The sequence below is a fragment of the Muscardinus avellanarius genome, assembly GCF_963383645.1.
Source record: "Muscardinus avellanarius genome assembly, chromosome: 6".
Lineage (NCBI taxonomy): Eukaryota > Metazoa > Chordata > Mammalia > Rodentia > Gliridae > Muscardinus > Muscardinus avellanarius.
This window is the reverse complement of record NC_137791.1, coordinates 134791553-134813710: the sequence shown is the minus strand read 5'-3', so window position 1 is coordinate 134813710 and position 22158 is coordinate 134791553. Positions and strand designations below refer to the sequence as shown.

Sequence of the window (22158 nt, the reverse complement as noted above, 5' to 3'; positions counted from 1 at the left end):
ACGTGCTGAAGCTTAGTCGATTAGGAAAGCCAAAGAGAAGTGAAAGAAAAAATTTAATTTAAAGAGGTAAAATACATTCTTATTAAAGTGAGCACCACTAACTCAAGGAAGTACACAGAAGCATTTGCAGGCCAGGTTTGCAAGGGAAGCATCTCGGAGACGCCGGTTCAAACCCGCAGAAGGTACCAGGTTTTCAGATATTCAGGAGTGCCTGGTCACATAGCAACAAAGATATGCTAATGACAAGCACTTAATATATTCATTAGAGCAGCTCCCTGAGGCACTCTCCTCTCTACACCTTATTAGTCTTTCTACCTTCTGAGCTGCCTTGGTACACACAGACCTATCTTACTTGGATTGCTTCTGTCCAAATAACCACCTTGCAGCTTTAATTAAAATGGACTCATTTCCTGCACCTGCCTTTAACCGGACTCGTGGTTGAGAAGGGCAGCCTGAGCACCAATCTGCTCTGGCATGTCCCACGAAGGATGTCTGCAAGCCCAGGGCTCCCTGGAGAAGAACGGATGGATGCAAACCCTGTGCCTGGCTCCTGGCTCATCAGCAACCTCATTACTCCCGGCACAGGCCTTCCGGGTGGGGACAAATGGAATTTGTAAGAGGGGCGGAGACTGATTTTCCTTTTCACCGCACCTCAGACAAAAGTGCGTGATTAGAAGGGGAGATGGGAGCAGCCTCCTGCGTGAGCACGGTACAGGGCAGGACTTTGACACCAGGCTGCCACTGAGACATGCATAGCGCCCCCCAAACAATGGGGCCACCCAAACAAGAAGCGAGGACACAGGGGTGGACGTGGCACGAGGCCTGTGCGCACCTCGAGCCCCATCCCTCTGCCCGGTGCCACCTCCCCCTTTGTGGCCCCTTCAGGTGTCAGCCCTTGGACACAGGTGACTTCATCACCCCGCAGACGGGCAGGTTTAATGTGGAGCATGTGGCGGAAGGCGCCGGGGTGGAGGGGAGGACCCATTTCCACTTTCACCCTTCCAGACAGAGCGACCCCCCACACATACACGGTGAGGCCCAGAACCTCTGCTCTGCTTGGTTTCCAAGCCCCAACTCAAATACTCAGAAATCACTTTTTGAGCAAATGGCTAATGATCTTCTGAAAAGACTGTCAGTATTGTTGGGAATCAAAGACATGCAAATTAGAACAACTGTGTGGCTTAATCTCCTCCCCCCCCCCACCAGTCTTAGCAAGATGTTGGTGAGAAGGTGGAGAACGAAGCAGCCGACAGACCGCTCGTGGAGCCGCTGCGGTCTGAAGCGCGACTTCACGGCGTGTTTCTGAAGTCTCTTTGATCCAGAGCGTTGACAGACATGGAAGGGTGTATGTGCTAAACCAGTGACCAGGGTGCCTCAGAGCAGACAGTCCTGACTATCGCTGAGGTCTCCTTGCTGCTGGACATGCCCGTCTGGTGTCTCAGTGGTTCTGTGCGGTCCCTTACTTTGTGAAGGAGGCCTCGTCCATCCCGGGGTGGGGGGGCAGGAAAGCCGCATCAAGACGGGGGAGAGCAACCGCACAGCGAGCTCCAGGCGCGGCTCCTGCCGCTCGTATTTGCTGAAAGCAACTACAACACGTGCTCCACCACAAAACACAAAAACACGGGCCTTACTCTAGGTACGAAACTGCACTGCTCATAAATCTGCACACAGGGAACCCTCTTTCAAATCAAGGGGACCAAACACCTGAGCGTCTTGATGATCCTTTAAAATGGGCTCTGAAAGAATCCAAGAGGCACATCTGTGCTAGTGTTCTCATCACCGTGATAGCACGTAGGGCTCATGGTTCCAGAGGTACAGTCCATGGCTGGAGAGCTCCAAGAAAAAATCAAGGCCGTGGTGCAGCAGAGGAAGGCTGCTCTCGACTCATGGCCTTCGGGAGGAGGGAGCAAGACAGGGAGAGGCCAGGGACAGACACAGCCCTCCAGGCCATGCCCCAGGGACCTGCCTCCCAGCCAGGCCACGCCTCTCACCTTCCTGCACTGGGGACCCTGCTTTCAACACAGTTTTTTAGAAGACATTCCAACACCAAACCCTGGACACATCTTTAAGATTGCAGGTGCCACTGAACAAGGGAACTAGTTAAGAGATATTAAGTATTGCCAGGCGTGGTGGCGCACGCTTGTAATACCAGCATTCGGGAGGCAGAGACCAGAGGACTGTGGTTCATGGACAGCCTCAGCTACTTAGCGAGATCCTTCGCAACTCACTGAGACCCTGTCTCAAAAAACAAACAACTAAAAATAGGACTGGGGGTGTAGCTTAGAGGTACCATGCCCCCTGGGTTCCATCCCCAGTACCACACACAAAAAAAGAGAGAGATGCTACGTATTGGAAAAGAAGAATGTATACACTGTTCAGTGATACTTTCATCCTACCATTATTTCTTGAGTGAATTCTTTGTGATTGAATCTGTCAACCCAGAAATGGGACATTCATTTTGAAGAAGATAAAGAAACAGGACATTTCCAATACTGCCCTCTGGCCTGAATAAAGTAATACAGTGTAATGAGAAACAGATGCCGGGGCGGGCAGCCACGGAGCCTGCATTATCTCTCCTCCCTCAATATAGGTCAGCTTGACAACCCTCAGTCAGCCCATGGCCAGGAAGGAAAGTGAGACGCGGAAGAGAAGTCAGGACAGAAGCTCAGTCAGACAGCAGGTGATCTCTAGAGCTGGGTGCCCCACCAGCTCCAACCATGCACCACTGTCAACGGTCGCAGACAGCAATGGTGTGCGGAGGCCCAGCAGCACATGAGGCGAGGTCTCTGCTGGCCGCAGTGTCCACCAGCCCCTCACAGCCCTCACACCCACCCTCCGTTCTCTTGCGCTCCTGCTCTGTGAGTTCTGGTAGGCATGGCTCTTGGGTCCAAGGGCACGAAGGTCAAGACCATCTCTCAAGCTCATCTGCTGAGGCTGACCGGGGTTCTGGCACACTGGGTGCCTGCTTTTTCTCAAGGCAGCGGAAAGGACAGGACGGGTTGTGCGTGAGCAGTACCCACGTTACGGCTGCCTCATGGAGCCTTGAAACAAAGGACAAGGCTGTGGCCACCTAGACCAGTGGGGCCTGTGCTGAGTGGGACTTGGAGTCACTCTTAGCTGCATTTGCAGCCTGTAAATTCCTTCTTTCATTTCTTTTCTTGCCTAGAAGTATCTTTTGTTTTTTCCAGTACTGAGGGTGAAACCCAGGGATGTTCTACCTCTGAGCTATACCCTGAGCCCTATTTTTTATTCTTTATTTTGAAACAGGGTCTCACTGAGTTGCAGAGGACCTCACTAAGTAGCTGAGGCTGTTCTTGAACCGCGATCCTCCTGTCTCAGCCTCCCGAATGCTGGGACTGCAAGTGTGCACCACCACGCCCAGTTTAACTTGTCTTGAATTTTTAAAAGTCTGCACTAGTAGCTTTAGATGTGCTTTGGGTAGGAAAATAAAGGGAGAAAGAGGGAAGCAGAGAAGGAGAGAGAGAGGTGTAAGAAGCTTGAAGGACTCAGCACTTCCTCTTAGGTGCTGCTGTGGCTTGAAGGTGTCCCCAGATCTCTTATGTTGGAAACACAGTGAGAGGGGGAGATTTGGGGAAGTAACTAAGGTTAGCTGAGCTCATAAGGGTGGGCCCCATGATGGCAGTAGTGGTTTTATTTATTTTTTTCCAAGTTATTTTATTTTATTTCTTTTTTTATTAATTTATTTTTTAAATTGGTGCATTGTAGTCATATATCAATCACATTGGAGTACAAGACTTGAGAGGATATACAAGCACACATCATCCAATTAGCCCTCCTCCAGCCCCCATCCCATTCCCTCCCCCTCCCTCCATCCCATGCTTCTTTGGTGATTTACTTTGATACATTTGTTTATGTACCTCCTGCGTTTTAAAGAGGCTCCGTCCTCCAGTATTACATACCCTCTGATTGGTCACATTAGTTGCTTCACTATAGGGCCCTTTCTATAGCTCAACCTCTTCCTGTTGCCCTTTTCCTCCTAGTTATTGCTGATTAAGAGAAGCGTCTGATTTATATTTTCTGCGATATTTCTCTGTGCATGCTGCGTTGCAAGTACCGATCCCACTCTTGATGGTCCCAGTAGTGGCCTGGCTACTCAGTGGACTGATCCAGACCTCGCTGGCTCAAGCAGCGGCCTTGCCTCATGGGAGGCCCCAGTTCTGGTCTCGCTGGCCCCTGCACCGGTCTAACCCCTAAGCTGGCTTTGGTCCCGGCCTTGGAGGCCGCAGGAGTGAACTTGCCTCACGCCAGGCTCCGATGCTGGCCATTGGCCCCTGCACCGGCCTAACCCCTTGGCAGGATTCCAATCCTGGCCTCGGAGGCCCCAGCACCGGCCTAGCCTCACGGCAGGCTCCAATGCCGGCCTCGTTGGCCCCAGCACCGGCCTAACCCCTCGGCAGGTTCCGTTCCCGGGTTAGGAGGCCCCAGCACTGGCCATGTTTCACGGCAGGCTCCGATGCTGGCCTCGCCTCACGGCAGGCTCCGATGCCAGCCTTGCTGGCCCCAGCACCGGTCTAGCCCTTCGGCAGGTTGTTATCCTGGCCTCGGAGGCCCCAGTACCGGCCTTGCCTCACGTCAGGCTCCGATGCTGGCCTCAATGGCCCCAGCACTGGCCTAACCCCTCGGCAGGCTCTTATCCTGGCCTCGGAGGCCCCAATACCGGCCTTGCCTCAAGGCAGGCTCCAATCCCGGCCTCGGAGGCCTCAGCACCGGCCTTGCTTCACGGCAGGCTCCAATGCCGGCCTTGCTGGCCCCAACATCGGCCTCACCCCTCGGCAGGCTCCAATCCCGGCCTTGGAGGCCCCAGTACCGGCCTTGCCTCATGGCAGGCTCCGGTGCCGGCCTCGCTGGCCCCAGCACTGGCCTAACCCCTCAGCCGGCTCCGATACTGGCCTCGGAGGTCCCAGCACCGGCCATGCCTCACAGCAGGCTCCGATGCCGGCCTCGCTGGCCCCAGCACCGGCCTAACCCCTCGGCAGGCTCTTATCCTGGCCTCGGAGGCCTCAGCACCGGCCTTGCCTCACGGCAGGCTCTGATGCCGGCCTCGCTGACCCCAGCATCGGCCTCACCCCTCGGCAGGCTCCAATCCCGGCCACGGAGGCCCCAGTAGCGGCCTTGCCTCATGGCAGGCTCCGGTGCTGGCCTCACTGGCCCCAGCACCGGCATAACCCCTCGGCTGGCTCCGATACTGGCCTCGGAGGTCCCAGCACCGGCCATGCCTCACGGCAGGCTGCGATGCTGGCCTCACTGGCTCCAGCACCGGCCTAACCCCTCAGCAGGCTCTTATCCTGGCCTCGGAGGCCCCAGTACTGGCCTTGCCTCAAGGCAGGCTCCGATGCCGGCCTCACTGGCCCCAGCACCGGCCTAACCCCTCGGCAGGCTCCGATCCCGGCCTCGGAGGCCCCAGCACTGGTCATGCCTCACGGCAGGCTCCGATGCCGGCCTCGCTGGCTCCAGCACCAGCCTAACCCCTCGGCAGGCTCTTATCCTGGCCTCGGAGGCCCCAGCACCGGCCATGGCTCAAGGCAGGCTGATGCCGTCCTCGGAGGCCCCAGCACCGGCCTTGCCTTACGGCAGGCTCCGATGCCGGCCTTGCTGGCCCCAGCACCGGCCTAAACCCTCGGCAGGCTCTTATCCTGGCCTCGGAGGCCCCAGCACCGGCCTTGCCTCAAGGCAGGCTCCAATCCCAGCCTCGGAGGCCCCAGTACCAACCTTGCCTCACGGCAGGCTCCGATGCCAGCCTCGCTGGCCCCAGCACCAGCCTAACCCTCGGCAGGCTCTTATCCCGGCCTTGGAGGCCTCAGTACCGGCCTTGTCTCATGGCAGGCTCTGATGCCGGCCTTGCTGGCCCCAGCACCGGCCTAACCCGTCAGCAGGCTCTTATCCTGACCTCGGAGGCCCCAGCACTTGCCTTGCCTCACGGCAGGCTCCGATGCCGGCCTCACTGACCCCAGTACTGGCCTAACCCCTTGGCAGGCTATTTACCTGACCTCGGAGGCCCCAGTACCGGCCTTGCCTCACGGCAGGCTCCGATGCCGGCCTCGCTGGCCCCAGCACCGGCCTAACCCCTCAGCAAGTTCCGGACCCGACCTCGGAGGCCCCAGGACAAGCCTTGCCTCATGGCAGGCTCCAATGCCGGTCTCACTGGCCCCAGCATCGGTCTAACCTCTCGGCAGGTTCCAATCCCGGCCACGGAGGCCTCAGTAGTGGCCTTGCCTCACAGCAAGCTCCGATGTCGGCCACTGGCCCCGGCGCCCGCCTAACCCCTCAGCAGGTTCTGATCACTGTCTCTGTGGTTATTATTTCAAAGGTTCCAGGTGTAATGTATCAGATCTCTGCCTCCCCTGAGTATTGGCCACTGGCATTGCCACTGCCTCCACCGTTTCAAATCCTTCCCAGGCTCTTTTTCCACTCTGAATGTTGTCCAGTGTTCCTAAGCATGCATGATGGTAGCATTCGACATTTGGTGTAATTTCTCCAAAAAAAATAAAGTTGGTAAGATCCAGTTTCTGCTTCTCCTGAATACAAGTCTCCACCACCATCGCGGAGAACTCTTTCAACACCGCATTTCTCCTTGGTCTCCGCTAAACTCTCTCCTTATATGTGATGTCTGAGATTCTTAACAATATAGAGAAATAGCAGTCCTCTTTCACGGCGAATTTTTCCATAAGTTCCAGTGCATTTAGATAAGTTTTGTCTGCATCTCCAGTGTCCTGGCATCCATAATGGCTTTCTTACCTCCTCTCCAATATTTTTCTTTATCTTTTTCTGTTCTGGTCCCGGTTTCTCCAGGGGTCTGGCGTGCTACTCACAGTTCGCCCGGGGCCCAGAGTCCCGCGACCCGGGCCCCAGCTGGCGTGCCCCGCGCACGACCCCCGCCCAGAACCCAGCATCTTACTGGGCCCGGTTTCTCCAGGGGTCTGGCGTGCTACGCGCAGTTCAGCCCGGGACCCCGGCAGTAGTGGTTTTATAAGAAGAGTTAGAGAACTGAGCTATGTCTCCCAAGCGGTGCCGTGAGCCAGGTTATCATGCAGCACAAGGCCCTCGGCAGATGCCGGCACTGCGTTCTGAGACTTCCCAACCTCCAGAACCCTGTGCTGGATAAACCTCTGCTCTTTATAAATCACCCCGCCTCATATTTTATTACAGTCACAGAAAACGGACCAAGACACATGTGGCTCTAAAAGAATCACACTCAGAGGCAGAGAGCAGAGCACAGAGTACTGAGGATGGTAGAGGAGAAAACGGGGATGTGAGTCAAAATGGACTAAGCCTTAGCTATAAGATGACCAAGTGCCGGGGACATCGTGGACAGCCTGGTGGTGGTGATGGCTGCCGTGACTGTCAACTTAACTGGGCTGAGAGACACCTAGGAAATTGGTAAAGCGCGGTCCTGGGTGTGTCTGTGAAGCGTTACAGAGACACTGGGCATGCAGGTGAGCCAGTGGAGTGAGAAGACCCTCCGTGAATGTGGGTGACACCACCCGGTCCCTGGGGGCCCAGATGGAACAAAGTTCAAGTCCACTCATGTGAGCCTGGCTCCTGCGTGGGTGCATTTTGCTTTGCTCCACCACCACCGGCAGACCTCGTCGGCCTTTGAACACAGACTCACAGAGCAACCCTCCAGGCAGCTTCTGCCTTGGGCTGGTCATGCATCATGGTCTGGTCAGCGTTCCCAGGCTGGACTCAATAAGCCTGACCACACACAACTCACAGGAGGAAAGATTTATTTGCTCACAGGTTTTGGAGATTCCGTCCATGTCAAGCCAGGTTTGCAGAGTTCAGGGCATGGCGGAGGGAGGCAGAAGGAGGGAAAGCGCTGGGCTCTGCTCTCACAGCACAGAGGCAGAGGCACAGAATGAGAGCAGACGGAGAAACCCTATAACCCCCAAGGCCATACACCAGGGACCCCTCCTCAGCAGTCAGGCCCCGCCTCCAACATTGCTACCTTGTTTCCATGAGGCTGGGGGACATCCTAAATCCAAACCCTCGCCGTCACTGGTCCCTCCTGTTCTGAGGCTCCAGCTTCTGGGGCCAAGCATTTGCCGGTGTCCTGACTCTCCAGCCTGCGGGCAGCCATCGAGGGGCTGTCCGGTCACCGATCATGAAAACCTCTCTAAGACGTCCTCTCTTCTCATTCTGTTATGGTTTGGATCGGAATGTCCCACAAAGTCTCGTGTTGAAAGCATGGTCCACAATGCAGCCCCACTCAGGGGGGAGGCTCGTAGGTAACGACCGGATCAGGAGGGCTCCGACCTCGTCATGGATCCGTCCATTGATAGGTGAATGGATGGACCCCTGGGAGGTGGGACCTAGTTGGAGAAAGTAGGTCAGTAGGTCACTGGGGGAGTACCCTGGAAGGGTTTATCTTTCTCTCTGTCTCTCTGTTTCTCTCTCTCTCTCTGCTTTCTGGCTGCCATGAGCTGAGCAACTTTCCTTCCCCACATCCTTCCACCATGACGCTCTGTGTCACTCACCCTGGGCCCAAAGCGATGGAGCCAGCCAACCATGGATCGAACCTCTGGAACTGAGCAAAAGTGAAGCTCTCCTCCCATGAGTCCCTTATGCCAAGTATTTTGGTCCTAACGATGACAAGCTGACACAATTAGATACACATTCTATTGGTCTACTCCTCTGGAGAACCCTAATATGATAATGTATCATATTCTTAAAATTTGCTAAAAGAGTATAAGCTATGTACTTTTATAAAAATAAAAGGTGGCTATAGGAGGTAAAGGATGATTATCATGATGGCGGTGGTCATTTCAACACATGCACGTAAACCAAAACATCATGTTGCATACTTTAAATATATACGACGCGTGTTTGTTCAGTAAAGCTGGAAGGACGCTTAAATAATTAAAAATAAAACCCTGCTGTGGTCCCCGTAGGGAGCACATCTGAACCCTCACTTCACAGTTGGGTCATTGTTTTGTTTTATGGTTTCAGCTACGGTGTGTTTATAAATGCCGTGAACTCAGAACACCCTGGGCTTCTTTGATATCTCCTAATAATCTCTCTCCTATCTCTGTCATAATGGATCTATCTCATCCACCATGTATTTATTAAACGATTGTTATTGTGGGGATACAAAGGCCTGGCCCTGGTCTTGCGGGGCCCTGAGGACCGGGCTCCTATGTTGCACAAGAGTTTGGCCATGGGATGGTGCCCTCCGGAGCTGGGCATAGCAGAGGTCTCTCTCTCACTGAGTATTCAGACAGGAGGATCACAGGTTCACTGTTGGCCTCAGTTACTTAGTGAGTCCCTCCACAACTCCGTGAGACCCTGCTTCAAAATAAAGAATAAAAAATAGGGCTGGGGTATAGCTTGGAGATAGAATGCCCCTGGGTTCAATTCCCAGTACCGCAGCCTGGCGTGGTGGCGCACGCTTGTAATCCCTGTGCTTGGGAGGCGGAGACAGGAGGATTGTGCAGGTTTGAAGCCAGCCGTGCTGGCTTAAGAGACCCTGTTTCCAAATAAAAATATAAAAAATAGGTCTGGGATTGTAGCCTGGAGGTAGAAGGGTTTTCAGGAACCCCAGTACCACCAATTCCCAGTACTTCAAAATAAGTGTATGACTACAATGCACAAACAAATAAATAAATAAATAAATAAGAATTTTGAATTGTAGACATATTTATTGATTTGACTGTAGCCAGCCTCTCTGTCTAGATTGGCAAAATGAGACACTCTACGTGGATGAGTTCATGTCTCTTACTCGGCATAGGTCACCAGTACTCAGGACCATGGTCAGCATGCAATGGGTGTTTACTAAGTACATGTTGGAAGAATGAACCCAGGATATCAGCACAGTATATCACCATGGTGCAGAGCAAACGGGGTGCCTGCGAAATGCAGGGGGCACTCGGGTACAGGTCGGCCAATCCCCTCTGCTCAGAAGTCCCCTTCAAAATGGGGGAATGAAAGCGACACAGGACAGGGCCCAGTGCTAAGTGAATGAGAAGGCGCCCAGAGGATGCTGCGCCAGAGTCCAAGCACCCAGTGTGCGCTTAATAAATGCCGGCCATGAGGCCTGGCACCACCGTGAGCCATGGGACAGGGCCACTTCCCTTCTTAGCTTCACAAACTCACTATGGATTAGAGAAATGGGAATCGAAAACCATTTTTCAATCAATGCACAGGTTTGCAAGGTGATTTATGTTGGGTTTAGGGACCCGCAGGTTCCATTTTGGTTTTGGTTTGGGCCTCAGTGTGAAGACCCCCAAGCACAGGCCTGACACAGCTCTCTGCGCGTGGTATGGGCAGAGGGGGACATGCGTTCATCCAGTTCATCACCCAGCAAGTCCTTACTGAGCACTGACTGATGCCAGATGTGGTTCTGAGTGCTGGGAACAGTGAGGGACCACAGCCAGCAGGCACGCGGAAGCAAAATCAGGTGCCACTGAACACCTGGGAGGACGCCAGAGTCCACAGCACCGACAACAGCTAACGCGAGGATGTGGGCAACAGGAACTCTCGCACATCGCTGGTGGCCATTCAGAAAGCTTCAGCCACTTTGGGGGCAGTTTGGCTAATTTTGATAAAACTTAACATTCTCTTAACCTATGACCCAGCAATCATGCTCATTGGTATTTACTAAAATAAAGTAGTTGAAACTTACCTCTATACAGAACCCTGACTGATGTTTATAGTAGCTGTATTCATAATTGCCAAAACTTGGAAAGAAACCATGATGTCCTTTGGCAGGTGAATGGATAAATTGAGGTATATCCATACGATAGAGTAGTATTTAGCACTAAAAAAGAATTATCCAGCCACAAAAAGACACACTTAAATATACGAATTAATAATTATAAAAAGTCAATTTGAAAAAGCTACATACCATCTGATTCCAACTGCAATAGTTCCCCAGTTTATGTCTGCAACCTTGGATAATTCTGAGTCCCATAAATACTATGTTTTTTTTTTACAACATACATACACACACACACCTATGATACAGTTTAATTTACAAATTAAGAAGATGGCAAGAGATTAACAAAAATAACTGTAATCAAACAGGACAACTATAATAATACAGAGTAATACAGTACCAGCAACACTACTCTTGTACTTTGGGGCTATTATTAAGTAAAATAAGGGTTACAGCTAGGTGTGGCGTACACCAAGATCCCAATACTTGAGAGGCTGAGACAGGAGGATTGGAGGTTTAAGGCCAGCCTCTGCTACATAGGGAGACTCTCAGAAACTTAGCAAGACCTTGTTTCAAAACAAAAAAACAAAAAGGGCTAAGGATATAACCACAAGTACAATGCCCCTGGGTTCAACCCTAAGAATCACAAAATACTAAAACTAATACTAATATTAATAATAGAGGAGAGTACTGGACTGTGAGCACTGTGATACCACCAGTGGAGGTGATGACTGAGATGTTGCTAAGTGACTGACGGGCAGGTGGCATATACAGTGTGGATCCGGTGGGCACAGTTGATACGTGTATCCCCATCAGGACAAAGTGGAACAGCACGGGATCTCATCATGCTACTTGGAGCCAAACGAAAACTTATGAATTGCTTATTTCTGGGATTTTCCATTTCATATTTATAGACTGAAGTTGACCCTGGGCAACTGAAATACTGAAAGTCAAAATAGCAGGTAAGGGGCAAGACATCGCTGTGCATGACATTCTACAACAGGCAAAGCCATGGCGACAGCAAAAATCAGGTGTTTGCAGGGTTTGAGGCGGGTTAGGGATGGATAGGTCCAGGACACTGCTCTGTGTCACGATCTGATGGGGACGCTTGTCATTTCACATGTCCAGACCCACAGACTGTCCAACAACTCCTAGAAAGAGCCCCAGCGCCCCAACGTGGACCAAAGCCCCCCAGGGTTAGGACGTTAGGACTTATCGGCGCAGGAACTGTAACAAGCACCACCATGGTGAGTGGGACTCAGCTCATGTGGGGACAGAGCCTGCACTGGGATTTCTGTCCCTTCTTCTTTGTGCTGAGAACCTTAATCTGCTTTAAAAATGTCTTTTAAAATGTAGATGCTAATTCTCACCCTCATGGACAAGATGTGTGTGTGTGTGTGTGTGTGTGTGTGTGTGTGTGTGTGTAAAAGCAGCATAAAAATACATTAGATAAATGAGTAGCGTACATGTGTGCTGTCAGGCAAAAGGCTGGCTAGGAGCTGCCAGAGTGGGGCGGAGCTTGCATCTGTGAACTGGGTGCTCGGGAGAGGATTTCAAATAGAAGATGCTATTTGTTAAAGATCTGAAAGAAGCAAAGGGGTCTGCCTTGCAGGTGTCCCGAGAAAACCATCCCAGGCAGAGGGCAAGCTCATGGGGGGACCTGCAGGGTGGAGCCGTGGCGTAGGTGGCAGCCACGTGACCTCCAGACCCTGGACGACCTGGGGCTCCACGGTTCCCAATTTAATGACGCTCACAACAGCAGGTGAATTTGCCCATTACAATGCATTACACTCTAATGCGGTTTCTGTGGCTCTCTGGAATATGAGCTTAGCATAAAATTGCTTGGTCACTGAACACCCACGAGCTTTATGTGCCTATCTTCTGCTAACCCCTAGCAATTTTATGCACATAAATTGCCGGCAAATCTACAGATTATTATTAATACCACGGGTCTCCTGAGAAGGAAGAATAATAATGTATGTCTCTCTATTGAATTATAATTTCCAAAAAGCTCTGATCCATTGGATTACATCTGATTTCAACTTCACAAAATTTAAGAATGAGGAAACTGAGGCTTTCCAAGGGTGCGCATCTAGGAAGAGAAAGGCCGCTTTCCATCCTGCCACTCTGTGATCACCATTCTCCTCTTCCGGGATGGAGGCGGTCTGCTCCTGGCGTGCAGGGCCCGGCACTTAGTTGTCTTGACATGCTGGAGGCTCAGCTCTGGGCCCAACTCCTCCAAGCTGGGTCTTGAGAGAGCACAGGCTTCGTGTTAGATTTGCATCCAGCAGGCTCATGCCGGTGCTGGCTCACACCGGCTCTTGCAAATGAATCGCTACATTTTCAGAAAATTTGCAAGCTGGTCAACAGACTAATGTTAAGTTGAAATTGAACCCCGATGAGAGGATGCATACCTTGGATAATGGCAAACGCTGCCAATCGGGGCTTGTCCCTATCCCTCCACCCCACGGGGAGCCGGTTGCTAAGCATTTGCCAAAACATCGCTGTGTCAATCCCAGGGCTACCTCTTGTGAGCTCTATATCTTGTGTAAATAATTTAGTCCTCCGCCTCTCCAACTGAAAGCTGGAGATAATAACATCCATGTCTTTGAGGTGGTCTTAGGATTGATGGAGATAAAACAGGAAAAGTGCCACGTGCCATAGATGATGAGTAATGGTATCGTGACTTTGATTATAGTTACAGAATGCATATAAGGATTCCCAGGGACTGAGGAGAATTCTGTTTACCAAACATACCTGTGAAAGCACAAAAAGCAGCCTGAGGAATGGGCGCAAGAGGGTGCTGGGCCCTGGCAGAAGATGGACTATACAGGGACAGCCAGCGATGCAGGGAGTCCTGGCTCTTCCAACACGACACGGCCAATCTCACCACCTCTCTGATGGGCTGGGCTCCCCTGGCCACTCATAGCAATTGCCCGACACTCCAGGGCCGAGTCCTCAGGCCCAGCAGCACCCTACCCAAACTCTTCTTGGGCACGGTGCGACTTCTGGCTCCTCGCATAGCCCTCTGCACATCAGGTGCAGCCTGGTACACCCTGCAGCTCATGCTCACACCCTATCCCTGCCCTCTTCACAACAACCCCAGGCCACTCTAAAGGGAACGTGGAAACCTGACATCTTCAGTGCATAAGGGGAAGCCACCAGGGACACCACACAGGACAGTGTGGTCCCAGAGGGGAAGAGGGCCCTGGGCAGGACAGCGTGACCTCTCCTCCCTGAATGCTGGGGGCTGCCGTGGCCAGCAGAGTGTCTCAGTGGGTGCCACACACTCGAGGAGGTGTTACTAGTTGGAACTGAAAAGGCCCACCAACTTTCCCCTTCTGTCTTGGGGATGGATCAGGATACCACATGATTGCCAGAGTGAAAATCTCTGTTTTTTAAGTGATATTGGCACACCAAAGCACAGTCACCACCAGGACGGAGGGGAGAGAGCGGGACGGCTGAGTAGCTGTCACCGGAGCGTCTGTCTTCTCTCTTGCACGAGCTCTGGAGCTCTGTGAGATGACAGTGACCTCCTGCTCAATGCTCTGAATAGACGGTTAGCATGGCCTTTGACATATCACGGGCCCATATTAGCCAACGGACGAACTTACTGAATATTGGCGGCTGGGGTAGCGTTGACTAAGGTGCAGGCCCCTGCCCAAGTAGCTCAAAGCTAATGGAGGAAACGGCTGAGCTGGAGAGACCGAGAACTGCCCCGGGTGGAGGGGGTGCACTGCTTGGGCGCCGGTGGCGGTTCCATGGGAGGCCGAAGGAGGAGCTGATGCCTGGGGCAGAAGCCATGCTGGGTGTCTTTATAGGATGGTGCTCAGTGCCCCTTAGGACTCCAGTAAATACCTCCTTAATTAACGCATGTGGAGGAAAAGCAGAAGTTCTTATAGCAAACACACTGAGCTCAGGGAGACAGAGTTGTAGCCAGAAGGAATAGCAGGCGCAGAGCCCTGGGAAGATGAAGATGGCTCGCCACATCACAGCTACTAGCTGGTCAGCGTGGCCACAACTGAGATGGAGGGACACAGTGTTCGGAGGACCACATCATAGAACGCATGTATTCATGGGCTTGGGGAGTCACTGCAGTGTTTTGTTTTGTTTTGTTTTGTGGTGGTACTGGGGTTCCTGGAAGCCCTTCTACCTCCGGGCTACACCCCCAGACCTATTTTATATTTCTGAAACAGGGTCTCTTACGCCAGCGCGGCTGGCTTCGAACCTCCGCGATCCTCCTGTCTCCGCCTCCCAAGCGCGGGGATGACAAGCATGTGCCACCACGCCCGACTCACTGCGGTGTTTTATGCAGAGGAGTGGGGGGCTCTGATGTGGACTCTGATGAGATTTGCCCTGCAGGACATAAGGTACACACTTGGCGAGCTCCCTCTGGCTCCCTCCCTGATCCCATCCCTTTCCCATACGTAATATGGATATTGGCGTTAATAATTTCACACATGCACATAAATTAAATCTCCATCCCTCCACCTCTGCCGTCATCCTGCTAGGGACTCTCTGTCATCTAAACTCTCTCTTGTATACCAACTACTCCCTAACTTCTACACAGAGAACGCAGGGCCCTTCACTTTTTAGGGTTTAGACTCCTTTTGTAAACAGAAATTGTGATGATTCCTTGGGAAACATGCATTTAATTTTTATGCTGTCTCTCTTAATGACATAAACTATACTTTTTAGGTTAAATGTTTTCTGGTTACTAGTTCCACAGACTAATAAAAACTAACCATGGCCTTGTAAAAAAAAAAAAAAAAGTTTTTCCCTGCAAAGGGTACCTGGCCAGGTGTGGAAAGGCTGAGAGGGGGTGTAGCAATGCCCAGGGCCCAGGTGATCGACTTGATGGAAAAGGTATTGCTCAGCAACTAGCTACCTGTTCACAAAGGGCATGTCACACCCTTGTCAAAGGCTTCCCGCCCCTGTCCTTTTTCCCTCCCCTTGAGCTCCCGGCCTTCCCCACCCTATCTGGCTAGACCAGCCATGGCGCACACTTGTAATCCCAGCATTTGGGAGGCTGAGACAGGAGGATCACGGTTCATGGACAGCCTCAGCTACTTAGTGAGGCCCTTTGCAACTCAGTGAGACCCTGTTTCAAAATAAAGAATAAAAACTAGGGCTGGGGGTCTAGCTCAGAGGTAGAATACACCTGGGTTCCATCCCCAGTACTGCAAAAAAAATAAATAAATAAATAAATACCTTCTATAATTTTATCCTCATCAAAGGTCTCAACAGTTGAGAGTTCACCACTGATTTAAGTGATTCTTTCTTGGCTCGGGGTGAATGCAGACACCTGTGTACTGACTGGTTCCAGGACCACTCAAAGAAGGTTCTAGAAACATAGAGTTGCTAGGAGAGCCATCTACACTGCCTTCCGGTTTCTGTCCTCATCTGACCCTGCCAGGTGTTCACTCGCACAGTTGCTTTGGCAGCAAATGGTGACGGGTACCTTCCTTTTAAAGAAAACATTTTAATAGTGGGTCTAGTAAACAGGCAGGTGAGTGCAGATGGATTCTGACAGCACAGTCTGATAACACACAGAGGATCAGGGTAGTGGGGTCGGGTGGTGAGGTCTCCAGATGTCATTCCTCCTTCCTTCAGATGTGTCGGCCACCTCTGATGCTGGAGGAGGCTGAGAACAGGTTGCTGGGGCCACTCACGGACGCAAGAAGTAGCCGGACTGAAAGATACCCAGCCAGCCACAGGCCGGCCTCGCAGGGTGAGCGCGGACGACACTGGTCACCGTGGTCCGTGGACCACCCGCTGGTCCATAGAAGACACTATATGGTGACCCTAATGTTTCCATTTTACAATCAAGGAAATAGACAAGAGGTGAATCCACTCACTGCTGAGGTCTCTTATTAGGCAGCGCAGGCTGTCGTACAAAGCCTGCAGGCTCAGGGGCTTATTTCTCATTCCGGAGGCTGGAACTCTGAGACCCGGAACCCAGCACGGTTTGGTTCTGGTACGAGCTCTCGCTCTGGCTTATAGTCAACTGGCTTATAGTTTACACCCCTTTCCTCTGTTCTTAATGAGGTCGGTCTGTCGTCTCTCTCTCTCTCTCTCTCTCTCTCTCTCTCTCTCTCTCTCTCTCTCTCTTTCCCTCTCCTTCTCCCTCTCTCTCAGGGGGCCACAGTCCTATCGGATCAGGGCCTCCTATAACTTGAGCCAAAATTGCCTACTGAGGACCCCATCTCCAGATACAGTCACTTTGAGAATTGGGGCTTTGCTGTTTGAATTTAGGGGAGAATACACTTTTGTGTCACAACTAGCAAGCACAGAGCCCCATTAGCGCCCAGGAGGTTGGACCTCAGAGCCACAGTGCTGGGACACTCCCCGCCTCCTCTCCTGTCCCCCGTCAGGGCTCCCCACACACCGTGAGCCCCCTTCCTCCTTTTACCGTGGTCGTCTTCAGCCCAAGAGAGCACAACAGCTTTGCTTTAGAACAGGTGAGAATATTGCACTTGACAACTTGGCTGGGGTTATCACAGGCCTGGGAACACAAGTCATTCATTCTTCAGAGGCAGAACTGTCACAAAAACTAATCAATGCGAGGCCTTCACCCGCACGCTTACAGAGCGCGTCAGCAGAAGAGAATAATGAGTCGGGATAGCCAGAACTTCCAAGGCTACAATAACTCACCCTTCATGTAACGAGCTGGGAAGCTGACATATAATGAATGCAAAGTGGTGGCGTCCTTAGAACCCACCGAGCAACTCCAGGCTGCCTGCTCCTCATCAGGGAGAGGGCCCGGAGGTGCAGGGAGGCAGGGGTGCGGCTGCCTAAGCCATCGAGGGACCGTGAGTGTGAGCCGCGGGGCCACACGGCCTGGGTTCAAGTCCTATCTCCTCCACTCTCGAGTAGTGGGGCACAACCGGCCCATCTGCAAAATGAGTATAATAGAAGGCTAATAGGAAGAAACCAGTGTGGCCATTGGGAAGATTAAAAGAGCTAATACCCATATCTGGTACATGGGTCTATCACTAAATCAATCCTGGTCATACAGTGCATGCGGCACTCAGCACTCATCAGTGGGTGGTTGACCTCCGCCATTCAAGCCTGTCTAGATATCTATGTATCGATCGTGTATCCATTTATCCAATCTCCCCATCATCTATGTATCATTTATCACCATCCGTCATTCACACGTATACATACACATGTGTACATGCTTTCTCAGTGAACCGTATTTTCATTAAAAATCTACTTTCGTATATTTACTTTCGGTAATTCTCAAAACAGTCCTTGCAGTAAACAAGGTTTTATGGTTCAGATATGGAATGTCCCTGGGGAAGCTCGTGTATTGATGTTCGGGGCTGATGTTCTGAGGATTCTAATCTCATTCGTGGGTAAATCCACTGTAATGAATTTCCACTGCTGGGTGTGGCTGGAGGAGCTGGGTTTCTGGGATGCGGTCTCAGAGACCCTTGTGTCCTTGAATCTCCTCGCTTGCTCTTCTGCTTCTGGCTCCACAATACGACAGCAGAGCCCTGGCTCTCTCCTCTCTGCTTCCCACAGCTCTGCCGTGAGCTCTGCACACCAGGCCTGATGTGGACTGAACCCCCGAAATCTCCAAAACTGTGAACAAATATTTCTTCCTCTGAGTTATGGTGGACAGTTGTTTTGGATCACAGCAGTGGGCATGCTGACCGAAACACAGGGTGCTTTTATGTCCATTATCACGAAAAAAGCGAGCCCTAGAGAGTTTGAGATGTGACGCCCAAATCAAGTAATAGGTTCAGTCCTTTCCTGCTTATGGTGGGAGCTCAATGTCACTAGAGGCCAACATTCACAGAGATATTTCTTATTTAACCCAGCAATTCCATGGAACAAAAGGTATCTGTCACTAGTCTGTTGGTGTCTTGGGAGAGCCCATGAATTCTCCTTAATGTATGTGGTATAAGCTCAGGTAAGCTTCTGATCCCCTTGGTCTCCTAAAAACATTAGGCTCAGCCAGGCATGATAATCTCAACACACCTGTAATTTTAGTACTTGGAAGGCTGAGACAGGAGGATCATAGCCTCAGCAAGTAGTGAGACTAATCAACCTAGTGAGACCATTTCAAAAAAAATAGGGCTGTGGGTATAACTCAGAAGTAGAATGCTCCTGGGTTCAATCCCCAGTACTACACACACACAAAAAAGGTTAGTCTCAGAGATAACCTTCTCTGCACTCACACTGACAAAGCCTTCAGAACATCCCCAAGTAACCCATAGGAGAGGGCAAAGCTCTGATGACTCACTGTGCCTCTCCACGTAGAACGTTACGCAGCCATTAACAATGACTCATAGAGTCTGCAGTGATGAGATAGCGATCCTACCAGACCATTAACTTTAAAAAGTTAAGTACAAAATTGCTATGCCTGCTTCTGATATCCATGACATACAAAGTCACACATCATTGATACCAAAGGGAGGGGGGCAGGAAAAGGAGACAGGAAGAATGACGTGCCCAAAATATAATCTAGACATGGTGAGATTCTTGGTAATTGTTGCTTTCTTATACATTTTTATCTTCTCTATTTTGTAATGGACAAATGTAATTTTTCTGAGCCGTAATGTATTTATTTATTTACTTATTTATTTAATTACTTGAACCCTGGGGCATTCTACCTCTGAGCTACACCCCCAGCTCTATTTTATTTTTATTTGGAAATAGGGTCTCACTGGGTTGATGAGAGTCTCACTACTGGCTGAGGCTGTCCTTGAACCTGTGGTCCTCCTGTCTCAGCCTCCTAAGTACTGGGATTACAAGCATGAACCACCATGCTCAGCTAGAAATGTATTTTTAAGTGTTCTGGTCCAGCAATCCAAAAACAAAGGTTATTTCCTCCAATTTTTGAGGTATTGGGTTACCATATGGAGACAGAAAAAGATTTCCTGCTAACACTCAAACCCTGCTGGACCACATTTGGGCTTTCCTCATGGAGATGCCCAAATCTGAGGCCACAAGTGCCTGGATTTTCTCAGAATGACCTGTGTTCCTTCTTACATGCCAGCTGTCCAAGGCTCAAAGTGCTTCTGGGTCTGGAGGGCAAGGGACACCATTGGTGGTGTCAGGTGTGTCAGGTGGAGACAGGGTGTGCCCAACATCCCCATATCACGGGCCCCTCATGGTGGGGAACAGGGCGTGCCCAACACCCCCATCACGGGCACCTCACAGTGGGGAACAGGGCGTGCCCAACATCCCCATATCATGGGCCCCTCATGGTGGGGAACAGGGCGTGCCCAACACCCCCATCACGGCCCCTCACGGTGGGGAACAGGGCGTGCCCAACACCCCCATCACGGGCACCTCATGGTAGGGAACAGGGCGTGCCGAACACCCCCATCACGGGCCCCTCACGGTGGGGAACGGGGCATGCCCAACATCCCCATCACGGGCACCTTACGGTGGGGAACAGGGCGTGCCCAACACCCCCATCACGGGCACCTTATGGTGAGGAACAGGGCGTGCCCAACACCCCCATCACAGGCACCTCACGGTGGGGAACAGGGCATGCCCAACATCCCCATCACGGGCACCTTACGGTGGGGAACAGGGTGTGCGCAACACCCCCATCACGGGCACCTCACGGTGGGGAACAGGGCGTGCCCAACATCCCCATCACGGCCCCTCACGGTGGGGAACAGGGCGTGCCCAACACCCCCATCACGGGCACCTCATGGTAGGGAACAGGGCGTGCCGAACACCCCCATCACGGGCCCCTCACGGTGGGGAACGGGGCATGCCCAACATCCCCATCACGGGCACCTTACGGTGGGGAACAGGGCGTGCCCAACACCCCCATCACGGGCACCTTATGGTGAGGAACAGGGCGTGCCCAACACCCCCATCACAGGCACCTCACGGTGGGGAACAGGGCATGCCCAACATCCCCATCACGGGCACCTTACGGTGGAGAACAGGGTGTGCGCAACACCCCCATCACGGGCACCTCACGGTGGGGAACAGGGCGTGCCCAACATCCCCATCACGGCCCCTCACGGTGGGGAACAGGGCGTGCCCAACACCCCCATCACGGGCACCTCATGGTAGGGAACAGGGCGTGCCGAACACCCCCATCACGGACCCCTCACGGTGGGGAACGGGGCATGCCCAACATCCCCATCACGGGCACCTTACGGTGGGGAACAGGGCGTGCCCAACACCCCCATCACGGGCACCTTATGGTGAGGAACAGGGCGTGCCCAACACCCCCATCACAGGCACCTCACGGTGGGGAACAGGGCATGCCCAACATCCCCATCACGGGCACCTTACGGTGGGGAACAGGGTGTGCGCAACACCCCCATCACGGGCACCTCACGGTGGGGAACAGGGCGTGCCCAACATCCCCATCACGGCCCCTCACGGTGGGGAACAGGGCGTGCCCAACACCCCCATCACGGGCACCTCATGGTAGGGAACAGGGCGTGCCGAACACCCCCATCACGGGCCCCTCACGGTGGGGAACGGGGCATGCCCAACATCCCCATCACGGGCACCTTACGGTGGGGAACAGGGCGTGCCCAACACCCCCATCACGGGCACCTTATGGTGAGGAACAGGGCGTGCCCAACACCCCCATCACAGGCACCTCACGGTGGGGAACAGGGCATGCCCAACATCCCCATCACGGGCACCTTACGGTGGAGAACAGGGTGTGCGCAACACCCCCATCACGGGCACCTCACGGTGGGGAACAGGGCGTGCCCAACATCCCCATCACGGCCCCTCACGGTGGGGAACAGGGCGTGCCCAACACCCCCATCACGGGCACCTCATGGTAGGGAACATGGCGTGCCGAACACCCCCATCACGGACCCCTCACGGTGGGGAACGGGGCATGCCCAACATCCCCATCACGGGCACCTTACGGTGGGGAACAGGGCGTGCCCAACACCCCCATCACGGGCACCTTATGGTGAGGAACAGGGCGTGCCCAACACCCCCATCACAGGCACCTCACGGTGGGGAACAGGGCATGCCCAACATCCCCATCACGGGCACCTTACGGTGGGGAACAGGGTGTGCGCAACACCCCCATCACGGGCACCTCACGGTGGGGAACAGGGCGTGCCCAACATCCCCATCACGGCCCCTCACGGTGGGGAACAGGGCGTGCCCAACACCCCCATCACGGGCACCTCATGGTAGGGAACAGGGCGTGCCGAACACCCCCATCACGGGCCCCTCACGGTGGGGAACGGGGCATGCCCAACATCCCCATCACGGGCACCTTACGGTGGGGAACAGGGCGTGCCCAACACCCCCATCACGGGCACCTTATGGTGAGGAACAGGGCGTGCCCAACACCCCCATCACAGGCACCTCATGGTGGGGAACAGGGCATGCCCAACATCCCCATCACGGGCACCTTATGGTGGGGAACAGGGTGTGCGCAACACCCCCATCACGGGCACCTCACGGTGGGGAACAGGGCATGCCTAACATCCCCATCACGGGCACCTTGTGGCTCTGGGATCAGTCCG

General features: G+C 52.9%; 1 protein-coding gene across 2 annotated transcripts in view; it reads right to left on the bottom strand.

Annotated features, from left to right (window-relative positions):
• The window catches only part of STK32B (serine/threonine kinase 32B), a gene marked incomplete at both ends in the record, with an annotated part of 391796 nt that overhangs the window by 232758 nt on the left and 136880 nt on the right, over nt 1–22158 (bottom strand). The gene's annotated exons all lie outside the window — the stretch shown is intronic.